General features: G+C 44.3%; 1 protein-coding gene across 1 annotated transcript in view; it reads right to left on the reverse strand.

Moving 5' to 3' along the window:
- SCAF8 (SR-related CTD associated factor 8) overlaps positions 1-12,609 on the reverse strand; it is a 2,093,867-nt gene that overhangs the window by 433,093 nt on the left and 1,648,165 nt on the right. The window lies entirely within an intron of this gene.

Here is a 12,609-nt window from a genome sequence, read left to right on the forward strand (position 1 = left end):
AGGGCATCTCAGTTTCCCCATAAAAAGTGAGCGAAAGCCCAGAGGAGTGCAGATGAGGGCTGTGCTTCTCTGGCAAAGTTTAGATCAGGGTGTAAAACAGCAGCAAAAGGTTTGGGGGTTGACACATGGAGGGAAAATTACATTCAAATATGAAATCTTCCCTAACACTGCTCGATCCATTCGGAGTGAAAGCTCAAGGGCCTAACCAGGAGCGGAGAAGGGGTAGGACCATCTAGAGCGAATCCTAGTAAACCCTGATGGTACCCTGTCTGTGGCTGGGACAAGGCACAAACCAAGGGCAGAAGAGAGCAGGGAGGTGAGTCACAGCAACGGCAACGAGGGATGAGACACCGAGGGTGATGCCAAAGGGGGTTTGAGTCTCAACTTCGATTTGAGCAGAAGATTATTCTAGCCATGAAACTGTGGGGGGTTGTTAGCTCCAAGGGAGAGGGAGGTACTGGGCGGTGCGTGGTTTTAAAGAAGAGTGTACAGGGGGGCCAGGGCAGTGGCCCTACAAGAGGGGAGAGACGCTTTGCGGTCCCTACCAGAGGCCCTGGACTCCTCACTGAAAAACAGAAAATATGGGCTACATTGTGCTGTCCAGTGGACGGCAGCTTTTGTTGGTTGAGTTGATGGGTTAAGGGAGTGACAGATGCTTCTAGGAGTAGGTTGGGGGCGTAAGAGTTGGGGAGCTGGGAAGCAGGGGGCATCCGGCAAGAGGAGAAAGGAGGGAAAAGGCTCTGGTAATGGTCCCGTTGAGGGTTATACCCAAGGGGATAGGTTGGGTGGTACATGACGCAATGAAGGAGGAAGGAGGGAGGCAGTAATGAAATGCATGTCATGGAATGTGAATGGGTTGGGGGATAAGATTAAAAGAGGGGCAGTGTTTCAGTTCTTAAAGAGGCATGGGCCAGGGGTGTTAATGCTTCAAGAAACGCATTTATAAGGGCACAACAGCCATTTCCTGGGGAGGAGTTTTTACCCCAGAGCGTTTCATGCAGGCTATGAGAGGGGCTCGAGAGGAGTGGCAATCTTTTAAAATGGGTATGGTGGGAAACCACATGGGTGGTGGTGGATGAGGGAGGGCAGCATTTCATGTGTCATGGGCAAGATAGGCCCGGATAGGAAGCCAGGCCTCTTACATCCAAGCTACTCAACTGCACCTACTAAGTGCCACTGCCACCCCACATAGCCACATGAAAACAATCCACCAGAAAATTCCCTACCAACTATGCATACACTCAATTCTACCTATTTCGGGAAGGTGCAGATCAGTGGTGTCACCATCTGGGGATGAAGCCATAGCAGGCAATGCAGGTCTGGTAATTAAAATACACCATAAAGTTTGAGAGGGACCGAGCTCCTTGGGAATTCTAATTACCCCACTCGTAGGTCGAAAGGTTACTAAAAGTGGAGATTCACTGTTGTGTCTCCAGTGCTCCTGGTGACATAATGGGACGCGGTGGGAGGGGGGTCATAAGCAGTCTAGCCAGTGGGATTCTCAGAGAATTCAGATAACTTCCTTCAGTAACATCACCCACCACCTCATGTAGCCATGTAATACCATCATAAAGCTCGTCCTCATTCGAACACTCCTTAAACCTCAAGACAAAGACGCAGAGTACCCTTTTGGGATGAAAGCAATCAAGTCTTACTTTTATGGAGACTGAAAATTAATTTTCGGAGACAGTTGGAACGCAGACACTTGAACCGGACCAGGAGTAGTTAGATGCTCAGATGTGAAACTGGTTCGAAGACTTCAGATGAATGGTGTAACCAGGACAATAGGGATTGTGTATTAGTGGGATGCGGAGCAAGTATCCTTCCTTTTTACTTGAGTAACTGCAATTACTTACCTAAAGGTTCCTCGAACTTGAAACTTGTAGTGAAGTAGTTTCCGAATTAATTCTATTGTTTCAAGTATTCTGTGTAAAAATGAATTGTAAAAGCATTATACTGCTTTTCCCCCTATGGTTCTAATTTATGTTTTATGTTGTACGTCATATTTGTTAGCGCTCTGACGCCTGCAGGCTTTCAGCACTATATAAATAAATAAACAAACCACCATGCCCAAAAAACAAAGCCTCACTTTCAAAGTCACTTAGGTAGGAAAGAGTAGTCAGAGTGGGCCACTCCAGAAATGGGAGGCAGGGCCCAGTCAAAATTGTCTGCAGAAACCTCAGGCCAGAGGTTAACTGCACCAAACTCAAAATAAAGGATTGTATTCTGCCGCTCACAGGGGTCAAATGAAGAGGCATTCATTAAATAGGATTGGGTGTGGATGAGCCAAAGGCAAGATAGCAGGGATGCGACGCATGTTGCACAGCAAAACAAATGCTGCCGATGCCCCTGCTGTTGTTGCCGTCATGATCTCTGTGAACAGCTGACCAGCAAAAAAAGAAGGTGTGAGAAGGCCCGAGTTGTTGCTTGGAGGACAGAGACAGCCCTATGAAATTACCAGTAGCCCTGGAATTCTCAGATATCTCAAAGGATTCCTCTGCCTTGTCCCTGACACAGCCGAGTGGCTGGCAAAAAGGACCAAAACAGCCAGATGATTTTCAACACATTTATATACAACAAATCTCTTCCATCCACTTCTCAACAGTCCCACCTCCACATACAATGTCCGGTTAGTCTCAAGCATAAGAGTTTCCCACATGCTACTTCCTTCTGCTATTCCCAGTAGGGGTTCGGCACCCTTCTTCTCTGACATGCTAATCACTTCTGTCTGTATTTGGTTGCTTAAGGGTTTCGGGCACCCTACTTCCCTTTAGTTCCCTCCTTCGGACTGCTCCGGTAAATGCTGCTGGGCTACTCCCAACTACTGACGGTATTAGGTGAATTTCTTGACACGGCTCAGGTGAAACAAACAGGGCAGTTCAGCTCCCAATGCCATGGGCTGCACAGGGGGGCTTGGTTGCTAATCCTTCCCCAGAATCCTGACCTTTACCATTCTCAGCACCTCTCTGGATCTAATCTATGCCATCCTTCCCCTGCATTCGGCCACGTGATCATCCCTTCTCCCACTGTGGCTCCAATTCCTTCAGATCTGCATTTTTCTCTTAGCTGCTGCGTTGGGGCTGGTCTCCTCAAACATTCCTAGCCTGTCTATCTAAACACTGCTGTTCTCATCCAACCTCTTCCATTTCTTCCTCTACACCCTCCTCCTGATTTTGTACAACAGTCTCCTGTTCTTCTCCTACCATGCCTTCTGATGTTCATCAATCTTCTCCTCCTCTTTTCTTTTCACTTCCCCTTGCTATTCAACCACCTCCTCCGAGTCTATTCCTGCCACCTTGTTTTCCCCTCTCCCCTCCAACGTCCTTTCCAAATGTCTGTCACCAACCCCTTCCAACTATACCAACTTGCACCAAGCACCTATACCAACCATCCCCAAAGGCCCCCACTGTCCGAGTGTCAAGGCTGGTTTTATATCCCTGTAAGACCTCCCTTGGGACGTTCACTCTGTGAGAGTCTACACCTGTAATGCCCAATTGTTGAGGACTTTTATGGGCAGTGGCTGCAATTTTCGCCTGTTCGCATTAAACGATTGAGGCTGCAGACTAAATTTGTAAACCTCTGGTCCACTATATAAGATTTCATATATGCAATGGTTGTTTACTACAGGGATTCACAGGGTGTTACTTTAATAAGGCTAGAATTCAGAAATGTTAGAAAGCATGGTGTACGTGTTTTAATACCTCCCACTTCTCTTTTTGTTGTTCTGCAAGCAGCGAAAGTGTTTCTGACACTGTAAGAGCAATTGGCGGTCTTTCATGAACATGCTCCAAGGGCCGCGCCAGCAATTACTGTGAACTCCCATGCTTGCACAACCCCATGAGCGAGGTTGTGCAAGAATCTGGATTGTCTGATGAGGTCTGAGAGGGCTCTGCCACTGGCCACTAAGTCTTCGTGCAGTGTAGTTTGTGTTTTCCCAGGTCGACACTCAGCTCCAATTTGTTAAAGAGACAGTGTCGCTATGGCGATAATTGAGAAGAGGTGAGTGCTGGGTAATTGGGTCAATTGATTGCTGAAGCGTATGTGTCAGGTTTGCCAAATGAATCCTTTTTCTTTGATTCCCTACGTGTAGAAGAGTGGACACCCTACATGTAGAAGAGTGGCGAAGGTAGTATTCAGTAATCTGGTTATCAATATATGTAGAACTGGGCTCTCGGTTATAAAATGAGTAGACAGGAAAACAGGTTCCCCCATTGTTCATGGACACCTTCCTACCAACAGAGAGGGCAGAAAAATGTTTTATCCCAGAAGGTCAGCATTAGGGACTTTGAAAGACGCCACTGAAATGGATCAGCATGTCCACATCAAATGTAAGTTGTGGTGTGGAGATGATTTGTATGAGGCATGAAACACAAACACCACACCTTTGAGATACAACATCACGGGGTATATATAGGCAATGTTTATATCCGATACAACATCACAGGGTATATATAGCAATGTTTATATCTTGTCCATGATTTTATCTATCTAATAAATGTACATGTTTTCAGAACGTGGCAGATGGCCACCTTCCACATTCTTCATGGCACGCGATACAGATGCATCACAAGCATAGATTGATACAGTCCCCTTCAGGGTGAGGTGACGGTGTAAAGCCTGAATCATCACTTATAATAGAGGCTGTCTTAGTTACAAGTAATGTACTCATGTCTGAGGGAAGTGGGGCCGACTGCTTCATGGGAGGGGTGGATGGAGTTGTTTCCAATAGTCAGTGCTCCAGATAAGATTTTGAAGTGGAAGTATTTCACTCCCTACGTTTTATAGTTGGGAGTAAAACTATTTATTAGGGGGTAAAAATTAAGTCCATTTCCCAATGGGAGTATTTTATAAGTGAGTAAAAATGTTTTAAAAGGAAAACAGAAATGTTTTTGTAATAATTATTTCTTTGCATCTAGTTATTCATGAACATTAAAAGATAAATGTTTACTTATGCTGATCAAGCAGTAATAGCAATTTGTTCTTCTTGTTCTACATGCACTACTGGTCCAAACAAATCAATGGAGCTGTTTGGGTGAAAGCATCGGCGCATGGTCCTATGTATCTGATTCCCATTTTCTGTTGGGAGTATTTTTACTCCTTATTTTTTGGGAGTATTTGCCTATTTCTAGGAAGTAAAAGTGACCAATACACCCCTTATTTGCAGGGCTGCCAGTAGTAATGGGTTGACAATTGAAGCTTTCCTTGAAAACAGTTCTTTTGAAAGTGTTGATGCTAGGCAAGGTTTCGATCTGTGGGTCAAAGGCATTCCAGAGGCGGGCTTCTTTGAACTCATTCTGGTTTGCCCACGTATCCTTTCTCTATAAATGGTGCAGGAACAATTCTAGAGTTGCCTGATCTGATGTTTCTGTACAGCATACAGAGTTCTGAATTGAATTATTTGCTCCTTTTGGAGCTAGCAGAGTTCCTTTAGAGCTGGTTTCACGTGGTTCAATTTCCTAAAGGTTGAAGCATAGTCTTATAGCCAGATTCTGGATGCTTTGTAATTTCTTAATCTATTTTTCGATACTCTTATCCATATTAAATTGCAGTAGTGATGTCGGCCAGTATTAAGGCTTTGGTAAGTTTAATCCTGTGATTCATTTGAAACAGAGTTAGAACCTTTCTCAACATTCTGAGTCTGAGTGTTTTGGACGATGGCTGGGATCAGGTGGAAGGAGAGGTCAGAATTGAACCTTAGATTTAGGTTATTTTCTCTTCCTACAGGAATTGGAGTTGTTCCCTTGAATTTAGTCAAATAGCAAACAGTCATCCAAGTTGTAGGCAGTCATCAGAATCTTTGTTCGTGATTGTCTTTCATCCACTACAAGATGTATCTAAGACATCGAAAAACATCTTATTTTGGTGTTGTTGATCATTCACCACTCTTAAATAAACCTATTAGCATCAGCACACACTTGCAATTGCCGATAATTACAGAATGCATGGATTTCAAAGAAGCACTGGATTTGTAGGGTGACCTTCTAATGAAATACCTTGCTGGTGAAGAGGAGTCTGGATGTTAATTTGTAAGTCCTTTGGGATCACTATAAGCCTCTTGAACAGATGGTTTATAATGACCTTTTAAGACTTCTAAATGCCATTCCTTATTTAAGTGTTGTCGCACATGGCTCTGATGAGATCTTCAAAAATTTGTTTTCCTAGCTTCCTGATGCCATTTTGGAAAAGGTATAGGTTGGAAGTATGACAGGACTGTCGGATTCGAAGGAGGAGCAGTGGGGTACAAAGGAGATAACATGTGCACCACCATTCAGAGTTATAACAAGTCATGTATTCTATTTTCCAAAAAGGAGGGGTGGTACTTGTAATGTTGGTTGGAGAGAACCGGCTCAATCTTAGAAGTATAAGTTTCACTTTTGTCATGAAAACATTAGAATAATACTTTTGTTTGTTCATGAGCTTCATCAATTCTGGTGGTTTAGTATACATTTTTTATTTTCCTACCACCTTAACACATGCTCTGAGACTACTCATGGCATGTAGCATGTTGCACAAATAATACCTAAGGTGTGGATAGGACAGTGACCAAGTGTTGGGACTGTATGTTGGTTGGGCATGTCATCCTGAATTTTTGTTCATAGAGTAACACAAAGAAATTCAAACTGCTCAGGACATGTTCTTCTCTTATATGCAGTACTTCTCGGCCTGGCTACTAGAAAAGATCTTTAGGTGTTAGAAATCTAGAAGGCAAACAATTGCATGCCAAGCCTCACGGTATACGTGTTTTGTGACTACCCTTGGAGCTAAGTTCAGCCTACGAGTCATCTCTTTGAACTAGTAGCATTGTCTGTCTAGCATATACCTTACTAATCATTTATGAGCAGGAAACCAAGGAAGATATGTTAGCAGAACCTCTAAAGGGGTGATGAGCGGGCTTCCCGTGGGTCCGCAAACATGGTTTCCATGTGTCTTGCAGGGTCATGGACCGATCTGTGAAGTGTTCGGCCCTCTCCGTTCCCGAGGTCCGCAAACAGGTCAAAAGCACAGAAACCTACTGAAAACCCTAGGGATATGGTTAGCAACATCCTAACACATCCTAAACTAAACGTACCTGCTAAACAGCCTAACAGAGGTGAGCTTCTTCCATGCACACCTCTCTCTGGTACTCAAGAGACATACATGAATTACAAAATGGCCACCAGGCCCTACATAGAATGAGTATGGCCTCCTCCCAACTCGAGTGACCTCATGGAGCTCAACAAATCCCAGTGCAGCCCTACCCTATGAACATAGGTGCAGACCATCACATACAGTCCAAATCAGGGGGATGGATTTCCTGCTATATATACATACTCACCCTGGCTCCCAGAAACGTGGATGACGCTGAAGTGGGGAGTTTAAGGAAAGCCAATGGAATTTGGAGTGACAAATGTGAGGGGTCAGTAATGCGATGCGGACAACTGCTTGTAGTTTTATCAGTCTTTGACATTTTATTTTAACAAAGATATGGAAACAAAACCCAACTAAGCCTACTCTACCAGGGAATTCCCCTACCTAGTCTGGAATCTAAGGGAACATCTCCTAGCATGCATACACTGGCCCTCAAAGTAAACAATAGAACAATCAGAACAATACAAACACCATAAATAAAAGATTACCAAATAACTGGGGTCTTGGATGACTTCTAATTGTCCTGGGTAGATCGTGTTCCCCCAGGAATGTTCAAAGTCAATTTCTCCCATGGAAAAAGAAAGTCTTAAATCAGTTCCTGAAAAGTTCTAATGAAACAATGAAAAGATTCCCTTTACAAGTGCCACAATGAAAACAGCACCAATGATATTCCTGGTTAACCTCCTTCCAGGAAAGAATGGATATAGCTCAGAACAAAATTATCACTTCTGCTTTACAACTACCTCTTCTTGGAGTCTCTGGAGCCTCTTGAATACTATTTGTCAGGATGGTTCTTCTTAGGGATTGCTCTCTTCTTAGCAACTCCCTCCTGCCAATGATACAGTGAGAACAGGCTATTTTGCCTCACAGTCTACTACTGATTCTACTTCATTCAAATAATAATGTTCTGACAAAATTGTAGACAACCACAGTTCTACTGCTTCTGCTGCAACTTGATACTTTTTTTTTTACTGGCAATTTGTTTCTTCAAACTTTAACCAGCTTCTTACAAAAACAATCCAATAAAATCAAACAACACCTTTAAAAAGAGAACAAAGCAGGGGTGATGTGAAAATAAAGAAAATAGCAGGAATAGAAAGAATAAAAGGGGGGAGGTGAGGAACAGCAGCACTGCAGAATAAAAACTCATTATGGGGGTCAACTGGAGGAAAAGGTAAGACTGTCTGTGAAGACAGGCATCTACTCTGTACTCTCCCAATTTGGTCCCCAGGGTCTTAGTGATCATTTCAAAACTTTTAGAATTTTAAAAGTTGTTCCCAGAAATGTGACAATTGCATGTATCCGTTTCATAACCCCCACCACCGTACAGAGCCTCCCACCAGACCTATAAAGGTGCAATGTTCTAAGGGATCTCAAATTCGGACAGAAAAGAATCAAGTGCTTTAGACTTTCCTGATCAATCTTGCACAGGCGACATCGGTCATCCTCCACCTCACCTCTATATCTATGGAGGGTGACCTTTGTGTGCAGGATGTTCAAGCAGAATCTGAGATATAGGTCTCCATGTACAGCACTTGGGAATTTTCTCAAATATTGTGGCACTACGTTCAGAGCAGCATAAAGAGTCTTTGAGAGCGTATGCAACTTAGAGCTAGATCTTTTTTCCTCCGTTTCACTCCAGTCATCTGCCCATAAAATCTTTTTTTTTGTTTTTACAGAGGGTATCAATTGATGTGCCTAGATTTGAAAGAATACCATTGTATTGGACAAGCCATGTGTTCAGCGGCCAGTCGTGCATTCCTGCTTGTCTTACCTTTATTACACTATATTGTGGCAAGTTCAACTTCCAAAATAGAAGCAATGATTTTGAAACCACTCTGACATATAGAGACAACAGACCAACCTCATGCCTTATCATAGCCATGGGTACAGCACAGAACCGTCTTTCAAAAGCATCCCTCTAGGACTTCCCACGTTTCTCATGGTAGCCCCAGGCAGGCCTCAACAGCATACGTGAGTGTAGGTACAACCTTCTTTTTTTTCTTCAAATCTTTATTTATTCATTTAATAATTACATAAACAACAAAATGAGATACAATAATACCAACGTAGGGTAATACTTATTCAAATACATCATAACAGTTCAAATCTTCAAAGGGGGCAACAGAGAAAGGTGAAAGATGAAAAGAGAACAATCAGAAGAAGCGAGATCTTGCCATATTTTCACCCAATCACGAGGCCCTGGGCAGTTAACTGTTTTGTTTTATACCTCAAGCATTTCGACCAGGGCAAGTTACAAGCACTGTTACTTATCGTGGCCGCAGCATGGGTGGCCGCCCGAGCCTCCTCCAGATCATCCTCTTCATAAGTGCTCAATTGGAGCATAAGATCCTCTGTACTTCCCATCTCGATTGAGAAGTCTAGGTTCACTGAGGGATTTTCAGCGACCCTGGCGTTGCTTCCACTCACGGATGTTAACAAACTGGGAGCCTTTTTTCATTTTTTTATTTCCCGGAACAGAAAAAGTGCTCAGCAGAACACTTTTCAGATTTCTCAGGAAGCTCCTAGAGCCGAAAGATTTTCCTGTTTCAATTTTATCATGTTTTTACGTTTCTTTAGTTGCTCTTTCCTGTTGGATCGGAGACTATAGTCTTGATTTTGTTTTGATAAAAAATTGAAAAATTATTTAACTTTGCAGAGATCTGTCGGGGGAACAGAATCCCTGACATTTAGGGTCACGCTTAAGGACACAGGGGCACTAATCTGCTTGATGCAAACCCCGGCTTGAGCTGACAAAACCAACAGGTCAAGGGGTTGTAGGCAATACCTCTGTCGGCACATTATGACTGTACCGTACCTCCACCATTTCACACTCCACTTCATTTAGGGCCATTTCCCCACTATCCAAGGGGAGTACCTGCGCTGGTCCATCTGAGCTGGATACCTGGGGGTTACAGGTTTCACTCAGTGAAGCTGTCATCGGAATAGTAGTAGGTTTGGGGTTTCGTTGGGGGCCTGGAACAAGAGCTCAACTGACCAACATCTGAGGGTTGGACCAAGAAGCAATCTCCCGAACCCCTTTTAAGAAGAGTCTTTTGTCCGTCCTAGCCTGTTGTGTCAAATCAATAAGGGACGTCAGGATCAGCCACTCCAGTTCTTTTTCTCTGATGCTCCTTTCCCCTTAATAGGCGCTGTAAACGCTTCTACATGAATCATTTTGGTGTGCATTAGCGCTATCAGGGTGGTTTGGTCTTTATAATTTTCACTAAGATTTTCATAGAGCTTCAGAAATGGGGCCAAAGTTATAGAGACGACAGAAAGAATGCTGGTTTGCAAGTGGGTTATCCATGAGGATTCACTGCAGTCGTCCACTACTTGTCTAACTTGTTTTTTACATTTTTGTGCCACTTTTCGCAGCTGACATGCTCTATCTTCCAGCAAATAATCTGATTTCAGAGAGGTATCTGTTGAAGATTTGTCGCTGTAGTCTTCACTCGAGGATGATGAAATCCTGGACCTGTTGCATCTTCCCATTTGGTTACTGCCACAAGATTGGTCTCCCTTAGATGTAGGTAATACAACCAAATGGTTTTGGGTTACCAAAGTCAGGAAAGTGTTTGCCTCCGGTAGGGTGTCACAGCTGGGCTATTTCTTTGTCTTCATTTAATTCAAGATTCATGCACTTTCCACTGCGGCCATTGGCGTCCGTACTCGGATGCAAGGGCAAATTTGCAATGTCCTTAGTTAGCCTCGCTGCCAGAGCACCACTCTCAAGCTGGTGTTGTTCATGTCTCTGGTTAAAACGTTGTCCATTGCACTGGGGGGGCAGAGGGCACAAGTGGAGAGATTGGGTCTTCTGGTCAATATTACCACTCTCACCACAGGTCAGCGGTAGTAAGTCTTGTTCTTCAGGGCAGAATCATTCAACCGTCACTCATGAGTAAGCAAAGGTTCCATTGTCGTCAGTGTGGAAGCAGAGGTTTCCATCACCTTTAATCTAGAGGACTTTAAGGCTTGGCAATGTAAAGGTCTAGGCGGGGAGGGGTGAGCAGGGCCCATCTCCATATTTTCCAACAAGTCTGAGTGAGTAAGGTCACCGAAACCGTTGCTGAGGGGGCCGGATCTAAACACAGATGATTCCGTGGATGTCGGGTGTTCCAATGCACCATCGGTTTACACTGCACTTTACTCAAGGTCTCTGCTGGGAGGAGTTTCTTTGCAGATACAGCTACGGGCTTTTGGTGCCTAAAATGCCACTTCAATTTGCCCGCATCCGCCACTGACTTTGTGCTTCTTTTGAAGATGGGAGCCACCCTATTAGCAGATTGCAGCCAGGTTTGTTTGTCAAAGAAGCCGGAGTCTTCAAAGCGACCCAGTCTGTAGCGGGCTGCACTTGGTGGATACTGCACTTGGTGGATAGGCTCCCCAGTCATCCCTAGAACAACGGGGGCTCCCACTCTTATACCCTCCACCACCTCTTCTGTCTTGCCACACATCTGCCTTGAGGCTGCCGTTAATAGCTCGTTAGAACCGTGCATGCAGTTAGGGGAGACTGGCAGGGATACACACAGGGAGAGATCGAAGCTCGAAGAGTCAGCCAAATCACCCGGCAGCTTTTTTAGGAAATCATTGTTAGGCAAGTCACTGGACACTTCAAGGGAATTAACTTGAAAGACGGATGCGCCCACCAGGCGATCACCAGCGAGAGCATCGTCCTTTACTTGGCTTGAGGGATCACCGTGATCAGCCATCTGAAGGAGACATGCTTGGCGTCGGGTGCACTGGCGGCAGCCACACTCCTACCGGGGTTCCGTCTCACCAGGCATCAGATTCGCTCCCCCTCAGCAAACACTCAGCCAACTCTCCACTCTGCGTCAAGGGTGGCTGTTTTGTAGGATTTAGAACTCTGCCCAGCAGGTCTCAGAAAACAGAGCAGACAGACTCAAGGAAAAACACATCTACACAGCTCAGCTCCGGCACAGCCAACACTCAGCCAACATTCCGCAAATTATTTAGATAACAAACAAGACTCTTCGGCTTGCGCAGGTTGGCAAGGCACTCTTCCTTCTTGTGTGATGAGAAAGGGTAGCCTCTTTGACATTCCTATCAGTCTTGCAGCTACCACAAAATGTGTCATGGCTTGCGGACTGCTTCTCTCTCTCTCTCTCAACATTAACAGTCTCAGCTCCACAGATTAAGACAAGCCCCAACTCTCTTCCCCAACTTCATGTACACCTTCTTGCTTCCAGTAGTTAATCCCAAAGCTGTATTACCAATCTTCCAGCCTTGAATAACCTTGTCGCCCTTGTATTAGAGGACTCTGAATTTACAACAGTTTCAACTACCTTAAAACAATGGTGTTCAGTTCTTAATTGGGCAGGTTTCACTTTAGAAAGGCTTTGTCTACTGGTTTGGGCAATGCTTGTTCTCTTTGTGACTTCAGAAACTTCTGCGACTTCTAAAGCAAGTGTTCTGCAATTTACAAAAGGCAAGTTTCTCTGTAGAAACAAATTTAGGTAC

The sequence above is a fragment of the Ambystoma mexicanum genome, chromosome 4q, assembly GCF_040938575.1.
Source record: "Ambystoma mexicanum isolate Mex_15411 chromosome 4q, UKY_AmexF1_1, whole genome shotgun sequence".
NCBI lineage: Eukaryota > Metazoa > Chordata > Amphibia > Caudata > Ambystomatidae > Ambystoma > Ambystoma mexicanum.